The 12,973-nt window shown below is 36.1% G+C and overlaps 1 protein-coding gene across 44 annotated transcripts in view; it reads left to right on the top strand.

Annotated features, from left to right (window-relative positions):
- Positions 1 to 12,973, top strand: part of LOC131326035 (uncharacterized) — a 138,746-nt gene that overhangs the window by 99,897 nt on the left and 25,876 nt on the right. The gene's annotated exons all lie outside the window — the stretch shown is intronic.

Raw genomic sequence — 12,973 nt, 5'->3', positions numbered from 1 at the left:
AAGTTGCTGGAGTCTAATTACACTGGTTGCCTCCTACATCGAAAAGGAACATTTGGTAGTGGATGCTGTCTCTCTTTAGACTGTAAATAACAAAACAAATTTCCCTTATTCATTTGTGCTTTCATCTACGATAAGTGAGGTTTACACTTCCAACGTGGGCTGTATATTGTATATGTACAGATTCAAAACTCTGTGTTACCTATGTACAACAAAATGTGTTCTATAATTAACCTATCTTGGACTAGCCAATAAGATAGATGTGAATGATTTCGGTTGCTAGGCATATATGGTAATTATATCTCTTAATCGTTGATACGTCTCTAATCATCCACCCTTAGCAAATATACTCGTTTAATTTGTACATATGCAGTTTAGGGAAATAACTGTTGTAAAACCTGAAGTTTAAAAGTTCAATTTGACGTACTGAATAAGACCCATGACACCCTGTTTCAGTGCTTAGATCGACCTCACAGGTAGTAGAAGCTTTAAAGGGAGACCAGTTGATGGGCTTCTTGGGGAGAGTAGCGATGATTGGGTGGCAGATTTGGAAGTCGAGAAATGACTTCGTTTTCAATAGTAATCCTGTAGATCCTGAGATGACTATGTGGAGAGCCCATGAGGCTGTTCGTGAATTCTCGGATCTTCGGATCCCGTTAATAATCCACGCGGACAACCCAACAGCTGTGGACGTTTCTTCCCACTGGAGGGCTCCGGATCATGGTGGTTTCAAGATTAATTGTGATGTGGCTATTAAGAGGGATGGTAGAGATGAGAAGTGCGCTTCTGATAGAAGAGGGTTGATAGAGGATGGCAGGGTGGTTAGTGCAGAGCAGTGGCGGAGCCACTCTATTCCCACTGGGGGCATCCGCCCCCATTGCACCTTTTTTTTTTTTTTTTTTTTTTTGAAATTGGTAGTTTGAGTTAACCAAATATTTAAAGCAAGCACATGTTATTAGATTAAATACTTGTTAAAATATGAATGACTTGTTTGAATTGTTACACAAATAAGATCCACAAAATCAATGTCTACAATCATATCAAAGCAAAGATTCGGTGAATTTATTGAAGAGTGAGTAATTTTCACACAGTATGATTAATGAGTAATATGCACATGTTCACCTAGTGTTTAGGTGCAGGAGTGAACAAAATAGTACTCCAAAACTTAAAAACTCTCCTTTGTAACATGATGTAACAACCAACACGAAAAATTACGCCGCATCACCAACAACCATCAAGTCATGGGTCGGTGGGATGTCGTCGGGAGTTGGCTATCGTTAGAGATTTTGTTTATATAATGCCTCCACTGATATATATTCTTGGCTACGCCACTGGTGCAGAGATTGCTTCAACGCTTCACGGGGAACTATTAGCTGTCCGTCTTGCTTGTGGGATGGTCACAGCGATGGGTCTTTGTGGCGTTCATGTTGAATCAGACAACCAAACGGCCATGATGGGTCTTTGTGGCGTTCACGTTGAATCAGACAACCAAACGGCCATCAAATTGAGTGTTTCTGAGCTTGTTCCCCCTGGGGAAGTAATGGCAGTGGTTTGGGACATCAGGCAGCTCTGTCAGGAGGAAGGGATCAGTTGTGCTTGGATCAATAGGGATGCAACTGGGCTTGCTCATGCAGTGGCGTCAGAAGCTCTTCTTGTATGTTTTCAATTTTAGCTAGATATGTTTCCTTTCCTCTGTAACCCTTCAGGGTAAAGTTTTGATAATCAAAAGAAATAAATAAATAAGACCCATGACAAACTCATAGTGTTAGACACAAAGTGAACACAGAACCAAATATTTGATTCTTCGTTCAATGAAATTGTCAAAATATGTTGGAATATCTGCACTATGGTTCTGATGCTAACGGCTATATGGATATGGAAAGGTTGATGGAGAAATGTTTTGCTTTCTGTGAGGATTATCTCCAGCGGTTGATGTTAAATGGAGTACCCAATAACTATAATTTGACGATCCTGTCGGATGTAATTTTAAGTGACTTTGTTAGAAAGAAATTGTTGCTGTATTTTGCGATGATAATTCTGGAAGGAATGTATACTTGCTTTCTGATGATGGGCATAGAGAAGCTCTCTTAGATGTTTCTACGTTGCAGTAATCAATAATAATAATCGTTATCGATTGGAAAAGGAAAAAAAATCATATATTTCCTTTACGTACATTTCACTTTATAATCTGCTCTTTTCAAACTTAAACGTTTTGATGGAATAGCTCATCTATATTGAAATTTAGATCAATCTGTAGCCAGATGTTTTACTGTGGATGGTTTAGTTGGCCACGAAGGTGGTGGAATGGCATCTCTGTCTTTTTCCATCTTCCCTGAAAGACTAGGTAGTCTTCTTGTTCTTCTTACTTAGCAACACTTATATTCACTTAATTATATGAGGAATACTTTTGAAAAATCATCAAATTTCTACTTCCACTTTCGAAAAAAGTATATTTTGCAATAGCCCAAAATAGAATAATGGACTAACAATTAAGAACGGAGTGAGTATATTTCGCTTTGCCTTTTCCTCTCCTTCAAATCAATCCAATGTCATTTAAGACTTCTAAAAAATCCTAGCTTGCTTAATTAGGTATATAAATATTTGCTATTTTTATTAATCAATCCACCAATCGATAAATAAATCAATCGTATGAATGAAAGCAATAAACAGAAAACGCCAAGATATAAGTGGAAAACCCCAAACGGGTAAAAACCACGGGAATTGGAATCAAACCACTATATTCAATGTGTAGTTACAAGTAATCTTACCTACAATTTGAATCCTCACAATCGCCCTAAGACCTACTTGCCGAATCGGTCGTTCACCACACCCAGTACTTGACTGCCGCTGCCTTAAATCTACAAGCCTTCCACAAACCTTCGAAAATCTACCGAAGAACAACTCTAAGATTGTTTAAATAGAATTGTGATTACCTCTTGGAGTTTCATTGTAGCATGAACAATTGAAGAGGAACTCCAAGATTCAAAGATAAAGAAATTAACCACTTGGTTGATCGAGGTTTAAACCCTCGCATACATGTTGCTGCCGCTTTCTATCGGTTTTTTTTTTCAAACCCAAGGCAATATATTTTGGCTGCTCTATTCCTCTTTGTAGTCTTAGGAGACCACACGTCCTCAAATAAATTACACCTTTTAGGCAATGTAAATCTCGTGCCTTAAACAGATTGCTTAGATTAAATTCCGATTGGTCGGTTAAGTCAAGCCTTGCAATTACTGAATGATCTTTTCCATGTGCAGCAAAACCTTTCCTCCCGAGAATAAATCTTTCCTTTTCTACCTATACGAAACACTCACTCTCAATTACACAATATTGATTTCCTTCTACTTCCTAAACAAACACTCTATAAACAAAAATAAAATACAACTCGATAAATGGTGATATAAATAAATATGTGTTTTATCGTGGAATTTGCCAACACATATAGACCGTAGCATATGGTCCTAACAACTTCATTTTATAGAAACAACAATAGGCCATTAGGGAGACAAGGGACTGGTATACTTGCTTTCACTCTTTGTTTCCTCGAGTTATGAATCTCGCTATCATGATACCCCGGTAGTCATAAATTGCTCTCAAATATGGAATTTTGTACCAAAAGTCCTCCCTACCCCGAAGTCTATAAATACCTCTCACATTTAAAAGAGAGGTTTGGGTATCAGAGAGTGAGGAAATATATCAAAATGGGATAGTAGATCGAGTTGGAATGGTCGCACAACCATTTTTGGCCATGGAAAAGCCTAGAAAGGCAACGTTATTGAATCTGATGAATATCTGGTATGTGCACAAGAAGACGTGTTTGCTGGAATGATGTCGTCGCCGTGCAAACATAGTCAAGGCCATGGCTTTGTAAAGATCCAGAGCAGTTCTCAACTTCTTTCCACCGCAACCGTGCATGAGCTAAAAAATGAGAAGCGGACATGGGAATGAAGGCGTGGTTGCTTGTTCTCTCTATTTTCAATATCCTACGAAGATTTCTAAGGTTCTGGGTTCACTTCTTAACACCTAGGATCATTCTCGTCATACCTAAGTTCTATCAAAAATATCGTCTTGCAAAGAGTGACTAGGTTCGTCATCGGGCTCACCCAAAGTGGGGCCTAGTGAACTTATTTAGCCAGATTGGAGTGTCTATAACGAGCAATCAAGATAAATGGAGGAGAGTAAAGAGAAAACCTTAGTTGATACAGTACATGATTCAAGGAAGAGAGAGAGAGAGAGAGAGAGAAAGAGAGAGTGAATCTGGAATTCTATTTCATTTCTCGTTGTCCTGTACAGAATGACCATTCACTACTACAATAAACCATAAAGATCACAGTATTTCTTTTTTTTCTTTTTGTCTTGCATTTTCTAACTTTGCATTCAGCCATTCTAATAAGTCGAAAACGGACATTTGGTCATAATGTTGTCTCTTTTCAGACTGTAAATAACAAAACAATGTTTCAAAATTTCGTTTAATTCATCTGTGTTTTCATCTACAATGGGTTAGGTTTACAGCTTCCAACGTAAAGCTGTATATTGTTGAAATTAATACCTTGAACTTCATATGTTGTAATTGGACCAATGTTCATGTTTTGTATTTGGGCTAATGTTATTTTTATGTAGAAGGAAAGAAAAGAAGCAAAACAGAGCAGCCCTTCATTTCTCCCCTGTTTTCCGTTTCCTTCGGCAGCCACTATTTTAGCCCCATTTTACATTTCCATCACGAATTCCTTTCTTATAATCCGCTCTTTTCAAACTTTGGGTAAATCTGTAGCCATATATATGTTTTATTGTGGATAGTTTCGTTGGCGATGAAGGTGGTGGAATGGCATCTCTGTCATTTTCCCAGAAAGACTTGCTAGGTAGTCTTCTTGTTCTTCTTGGACTGTCCACTCGTCATCTCCCTTGGGAGACTTTTTGGAAGAGTTTTAATCCCGCTGTTATTGTTGGTCCCTACGTCATTATTTGACCGTTTGTCCATCATTTCTCCTTAAATCAATTGAAAATAGAAAAGGTTTGGGGAATTTTTAGGCCGGCCCAAAAACTTAGGCTCGGTCTTCATTTAGTCCTGTACAGTTATTTGTACGGAGTATTTTTTATTCCAACCTTGTCCCTTCACGCGCATCAGCGCACAGAACTACAGAGCATCTAGTATAAAAAAATTATCCAATGCTCCATGAGCACTGGTGCACCATTAAAACATTGTTTAAATTTCAAAAAGTCATATCTTTCGTTGTAGATATTCATTTTTTTTAAAAATTATATTTTTAGAACCTACTCGACGATATCTACTAAACAAGATCCATATTGAATATGAAATTATGAAAGATTAAAAAAATACCATTTGCTATGAGAAAATTCTATGAGAACTGTTTCTATGAGAATTGTCTATGAGAACTATTTCTATGAGAACTGTCCCTATGAAAACTGTTTCGGACAAAAATACCCTTAGTTATATGAACTGGCTATGAGAACTGTCAATTCTCATAATCAGTTCTATGAGAACTGTCAGTTTTCATAGTCACTTCTATGAGAACTGGCTATGAGAAGTGACTGTTCTCATAGAGAACTAGTTTTATGAACTGGCTATGAGAATTGGACTATGTGAACTGAAAAATACACAGTTCACATAGTCTTACCACACACTAAAATATACAGTTTTCATAAAATATATATAGTTCTCATAGAAAATATATGGTTCTAATAGACAGTTCTCATAGATAATACACAGTTCTTATAGAAAAATACACAGTTCTCATAGAAAAATACTCAATTCTCATAGACAATTCTCATGAATAACACACAATTCTCATAGAAAAATACACAATTTTAGTATTGGAGTAATGTAAATTTAGGTGAATTTAGGTGAACTATGCATTTTTAGTCTGTGTTGGGCCATGTGAATTGTGTGGTGGCATATGTGAACAGTGTGTATTGGAGTTATGTGAACTGACTATATTTTTGTGTATTTTTTACTATAAGAACTGTATATTTTCTATTTTTTCTACCCGAACTATATATTTTCTACCCGAACTATGATTTTTTCTATGAGAATTGTGTATTTTCTATGAGAATTGTGTATTTTCTATGAGAATTGTCTATGAGAACTATTTCATATAGTCAGTTCACATAGTCCAGTTCTCATAGTCAATTTTCATATAATTGACTATGAAAACTGATAGTTCTCATAGAACTGATTATGAGAATTGGCAGTTCACATAGCCAGTTCTCTATGAGAATTGAGCAGTTCTCATAAAATTAACTGAGACTTGGCAGTTAAAAATTCAATTCTAAATCAATTTATTTCCTATGTGAACTATTATTTTTTTTCTTTGATTGTTTTCTTTGGACCCAAACATCATTACTCTCTCTTTCCCTATGCCGTCATCGTCTTCTTCTTCTTCTCATTAACTTTTTATTTTTTTGCAAAATTCTAGAAAGAGAGAAATGGTGAAGGGAATTGGCGGTGGGCAAAAACTTCACTCCGACATCACTCAGCTCATCAATCAGTCAGTTCTATGAGAACAATCACTTCTCATAGCCAGTTCTATGAGAATTGACTATAAGAAGTGACTGTTCTCATAGAGAACTGACTATGAGACTTGAAAGTTCTCATAGTCAGTTCTATGTGAATTGGCTATGAGAAGAGATTGTTCTCATAGAGAAATACACAATTCTCATAGAAAAAACAAAGTGAAATAGTTCAATACATAGTTCTCATAAACAATTCTCATAGAAAAATACACCGTTCTCATGGACAATACACAGTTCTCATAGAAAATATACAGTTCTTATAAACATTTCTCATAGAAAAATACACAGTTCTCATGAACAATACACAGTTCTCATAGAAAAATACACAGTTCTCATAGAAAAATACACAATTCTCATAAATAAATAAAAAGTTCATATAACCCCAACACACCGCTCACATAATCCCATATACATTTTACTTGTATAGTTTGCATAAAAAATGATTCTAAATTCCTCAATCAATTAAGAAGAAAGTCATTAGTCAATTGAAAATTCCTAAAACAAAAGACTAACCAAATGAAGCATTGAAATGAGCAACCAAACAGCCCTCTGCTTTTTTTGTCCCCATTTGCACAAAAGTTCACCCAATTTTTCGTATTTCATACAAGAAAACCAACGACGACCCGCGATGTTTTGAATCCGGCCACAAATTTGAACACCAATTGGTCTCTGGATCTCAAAAAATTTATGTTCTGAAATCTGAATCGCAAAACAAAAATGTTTTGGAATTAGATCGGAGAAATACCAGTGGGCCTCTGTCTCGTACGTCTTCTTCATGTGTTCATGCTCCAACAAGAACCACGGCCTCAGCGTCCACGCGCGGCAGCTTCGTTCGCTCTGTCCTCATTAGCTTTCTCTGCATGTACGTTCAGCGACGGCGACGACAGCACCACTTTCGCCGAATCACCGTCATGGGCTCGCGACCAAAAAATGAGAATCTGCACAGGCTGTCTTCCGGCCGCCGCCGCCAAAATAGATGAAAACGAGTGTATCGAGAAAGATCGTGGTGTCCTACACGTACGTGGCCATATGGATCTTCCTCAGCTTCACCGTGATCATGTTCAACAAGTACATCCTCGACCGCAAGATGTTCAACTGGCCCTTCCTGATCTCCCACACCATGATGCACATGGCCTTCTGCTCCTCCATCGCCTACCTCCTCGTCCACCGGGTCGTCGAGCCCGTATCCATGTCCCCAAACTCATTGGACTTTCATTTTATTGTCTGGAGAGAGAGAGAGGAGGAGGAGGAATGACGAGATGGAGTTGATGATGCAGATTAAAAAGAGCAAAAAAGTCATGAGATAACATATCCAAGCCTATGCAGGCTTGTAAATAATATTCAGGGTGGGGATCAAACCGAGCCTAAAAACCAGGACTGGCTTCTAATTTTCTAGAAAGGTTTTAATTAAGTTTTTTATGGCATGCGACATCGTACCCGCAAGTCTGTTTTTAGAGCGATCGCAGGGACTAGCATTGTGTAACGAAATTCATGCGGGTACTCCGGTCCCAACAATCCTTCCCTCACGATGACGCTCCCGCGACTCGAACCCATGACTTTTTGGCTCTGATATCACTTATTGGACCGTTTTTTCACCATCTCTCCTAAAACCAATCGGTGGTAGGCAAGGTTTCCATTAAGACCTTTATGGCATTCGACATCGCATTCGCAAGTCTGTTTTTTAGAGCGGTCACAGGGAGTGGCATTATGTAGCTTAATTTATAGGGGCACTCCGGGCTAAACAATCATTTCCACTGTTGCCCTTATATTCTAGGGAGACTTAGCAAAAAATTTCTCATATTTATTTTTTTTGAACTCGAGCACAATCACATTTTATAATCAAATATAAAAACAAAAAGTAACCTTGGAAGAAAAGAAAGAACCGGAGGCCTATTATGAAATTCAGTGCATGCACCTATCAAGAAAACGGTATCCTAGTTCTATCTTCATACAAACGGACGGCAAGCTTCCATTCTCTTGCCGAGACACGGACATTTTATCTTTTAGCTAAAGCCACTTTTCGCTTTACTTGAGTAGCTTCGCCTCTGGAGATCTATCTAGTTTCATTTCTAAATGTGTCCAATGAAAGTATTTAAAATTGTAGGGTACCCTATGAAAATGCCTCCTAAAACCTTATGAAAGTGCTTAAACATGTTTTTGTCTTATGGCGAAAAACTCAAAAAGTTGTTGGATATCCACTAAAATCTATTTTGCTTGCGTCCTTCTTCTAAATGAAAACTATTTTACCGTCCTTATGGCTAATTTGTGTACCTACTTTCCACACTTATATTCACTTATGAGGAATACTTTTGAAAAATCCCCAAATTTCTACTCCCACTTTTAGAAGAGAACTACTCCATCCATTCCAAATGACTGTCCATTTTGAATAGTCAACATTAAAAAATTGTGCAACATTACTCTTTCATCATTTCTTTGTGGAGTAAAGCATAAAGGCGGTGCAAATTAGAAAAGTCAATACCAATTAAATTCTCCATCATTGTACTTATAAAAACTCGTTTCTCCAAAAAGGACAAGTGAATTAGAACGGAGGGAGTAACATTTTGCAATATCCCAAAATAGAGTATTGATAAGCACCCGATAATACAATTAAGTGTGCGCTAGTTGCCTAGTTTTAGTTATTTCTTTCGTTAATTTAGTGGTTTTTAATTGCTTTTGCTCGTACGGTATTCTAGTTTCGTTTTGTAGGAAATCGTTCAAAGAAGGGGTTTTGAAAGCCAAAGCGCGTTAAGACGTTCAAGGTTTAAAGATGACAAAGAACGTATCATCGGATTCAAGCACAAAGGTTCAAAGTGACCCGAAGGCAAGGCAAAGCAACGAGCAAGACCAATTGCTGGAGTTAAGCACCTCGGCATCGATGGAAGAAAACAAGTTACATTGATGCCGAGCCCTTTACCACACCAATTCCCTACCTATCTCGGCATCGATGGAAAGTTTAATGTTACATTGATACCGAGACCTTTAGCGGCAGCCTGAAGCCTTTCTCCATCGATGCCGAGGGCTTTAGGAGGGCGTCTTTGGAGCATCTTGGAGAATATTTCGTGCGCGTACCTTGTAGTATAAAAGCCCGTGATGTCATTGTACAAACAAGTAGAATAGATTTGATTGCATCATTTTTTTAGACCTAGATCTAGATTTTTGAATTGTTCTTCATTTTCAGTACTTTAAAATTTAATTTTCTGCCTTAGTTAATTAGTTTTTGCTTCTTTCATCTTCATTAAAGTTGTAGCCGCCACTCCGTTATATCGTTTAATCTAATTTTCTTCTAGTGTTGTTATTTCAATTATGCTAAGTAGATTTTTGCTTGCTTTTATCTTCATAGATATATGTGAGTAGTTTTTCAATGTTAGGTTATGGGGTGATTAGCACCTCATGACTCGAGTAAAAATTGCATTTTTCACCAATAAAGTTTGAATCTTTGGTTCGAAAATCGATGTGAGGTTCGGATTTATTTGTCAAATTACTAAGGTGTTAACTTCCTTGATCATGTGTAGGTAAGAGCATCGCTTACTTACCACACATGATGCTTGGAGCTCTGTCGCACGAGGCATTTGCTAAATAAATTCTAGAGTTAGCTTGATAATCGAACCATCTTATTTTCCGGTTTTGAAACCTTAATTGAGTATCTTAAACCGTGTAATTGGATGAAAAATGTAGTTCAACTCGAGTCGTGGGTGTTAGTAATTTCTAAATCTAACCTGCTTTTATCCTAGTTTATTCGTTTTTTAATTTAGCCTTTTTTACTTTTCACCGCAAACGTAAAACAAAGTTGGCTGCTTAAAAGCCGAAAACCCGTGCTTATATCTACAATCAAGCAAAGCCGTATTAATTATTCCCGTGGGTACGATCCCGATCTTCCGGATTATTATTCTTCAACTGACATATTAAGCCCTATGCTTAGAGCGTTATTCCTTATATCGGAGCGAATGAAGCAAGTATTAATTGGAGTACGGTCCGAGGAGCATTTGTGGTTGGCTCTAGGAACAATTGTGGTGACCTCCTTTGGGGAAGGCCAAGAGTCCGATTGGATAAAGATTCCAAAAAGTTATTTCATTAGAAAGGGGAAAAAGAGGATTACGCATATTACTGAAGCTACATATCATGATTTTCATTCGAAGTATCAGGATTTGTTACACTAAAAAGAGCGCAACATTCCGTTCACATTAGTGATTAATTTATGCATTATAATTTTTTAATTTTGTCCTTATTCAATTTTTTTTCGCGTTTGATAGTTTTACGCTAAACTTTTATGTGTTAGTTTTATGCTCTTCCTTTATGTGATATAGATTCGTCTTGACAAGAGGAACCGAAAAAGTAAAAAATTATGACTTTTATACAAGTATTTTGAAAAATATCCAAAAAAAATAAAGTCCAAAAACTGACTTTTTCAGCTTTTCTTTGGATATTTCCAAAATACTTGTGTAAAAGTCATTATTTTTTACTTTTCCTATTCATCTCGTCCAAACGAATCTATATCACATAAAAAAGTTTGTCGTAAAACTAACAAACGCAAAAAGAAAAGTTGAATAAAGATAAAACAAAAAATGATGCTACTTAAGTTAATTACTAGTGTAAACACCTAAAAATAATGATGTTGATGATATCAATTCTATCTTGCTATATGCTTCTGGAGGACATGAGGAGTTATAACAATGTTGATACATTGTGCCAAACCGATCATGACAGTAATGTTCAAGACATGAATCCTCCTGAACTGTTGCATTCTCTAAATTTACCAGTAATGTTTCTGGGAAACATCATTCCGTCCTTATTTGAATTATAACTTGAAAAAAAAAATTCAATTCAAAAAATACTCATTACCCATACTCTAATAATTACTCTCATTATCTCCAATCATTAATTTTATTTCTCTCTTTATATCTCTCCACTCATTACCCTTATCTCCAATTATTACCTTACTTTCTCTCTTCATCATTACCCCAAAAATTCTTTTCAAATTTTCCAAAGTTATCATCCAAACACAACCGTAACATCATTCAAGATGCTGCTTTGTTCTCTTTGCAACTTAAAAAGAATTTTTCAAAAAATTCCCCCTAGATTCTTCCTACTTTCAACATTTCTCTCTCTATCTCTCTCCACTTATTACCCCTACTATTTTTCAAAAAACTTTTCAAATTCCAATCCAAACAAAATTTTTTGGAAAGATGACAATCCACACTATTTTATCGCCTTATAGAAACCATTCTCCATTTACGATGAAAAGATGACAATTTCCAGTGAATCTAGCATTTGCAAAGACATTTTATTAAATAAGAGCAAAGGCCAAACTTTGAAGAATGCGGTCCTTTATCTTCCAAATCCAGTCTTCTCTTATGGACAATTAACGTGTAGTTAGTTCCGCGTGTTACCTCCTCCATCGGGCTTAAAGATCTTGATTGGTTACAAGCAAGGCGATGCCATACGATGTTACAAAAATATTGTGTACAATGAAGTTTTTAGTGATATATCAAAATAGTTGTATACAAGACTTCAAAATAGTTATTATTTTTTTTACAGACGTTCGTTCCCAATTTTTAGTAATTAATTAATATTTTGATCGTGCAATTAAAGATGCCTAGGTTAGTGACTCGCCTTTTATGTGTTGTATAATTGATCAAGGTAATTTGATTTTGTTACGAGTTTGTATAGAAAATATTTTACTGATAGTTGTAATTGAATTTAAAAAAAAGAAAATTCCGTGCATAGTTATTACTTATGTACTATCTCTGTCTGTGTTTATTTGTTCACTTTCACTATTCCACACACACTAAAAAATTGTACGCATCTTTCAATACAAATCTATAATATGCAATATAGATTTTATTTGGTAGATATCAATTTATTCTATTATACAAAATTTTGAAAATCTTGAACCCGTCATAAATTGAAAGATAATTGATAGTTTAAATAATGATATGAATTTCAAAAATGAACTAACAAACACAGACAGAGGAAGTATGAGTTTTCATATATTATACCTATTTTTGTTGTACAAGCACATGCATCGTTTCCTCTTATTGTAACTCTGCAAACAATAGTTATTGAACCACAAATACTTTACACACATATTTACATCTTTTGGTAGGTTTTACACACACTTAAGATGTAGTATGTGGGGGCCTAATATGAATATAAGTGAGTTTTTGTAAATATTTTTAGTTGTAAAATGATTGTTTCGCAAAACCTTCTTCTTCTTTTTTTAATCCGCAAAAACTTCGCAAAACCTTGAATGCCTCCGTCGGAGTACTTTTTTTTTTTTTTTAACAACGCTTTGCTTGGGTCTTTGCCCATGTGTGAAACCCAATAAAAAAGAAAAAGCAAAAGCAAAGAAAAAGGAAATGAAAAAGAAAAAGAAGAAATTATTGAAAAAATGAAAAAGTGACATTGATTGGTTTCGGTGGCTTTTGAGCTGGCAGGGGAAAGCAAA

Source organism: Rhododendron vialii, chromosome 5a (assembly GCF_030253575.1).
Source record: "Rhododendron vialii isolate Sample 1 chromosome 5a, ASM3025357v1".
Classification (NCBI taxonomy): domain Eukaryota; kingdom Viridiplantae; phylum Streptophyta; class Magnoliopsida; order Ericales; family Ericaceae; genus Rhododendron; species Rhododendron vialii.
The sequence above is the reverse complement of the archived record's forward strand: the minus strand, read 5'-3'. Positions and strand labels throughout refer to the sequence as shown.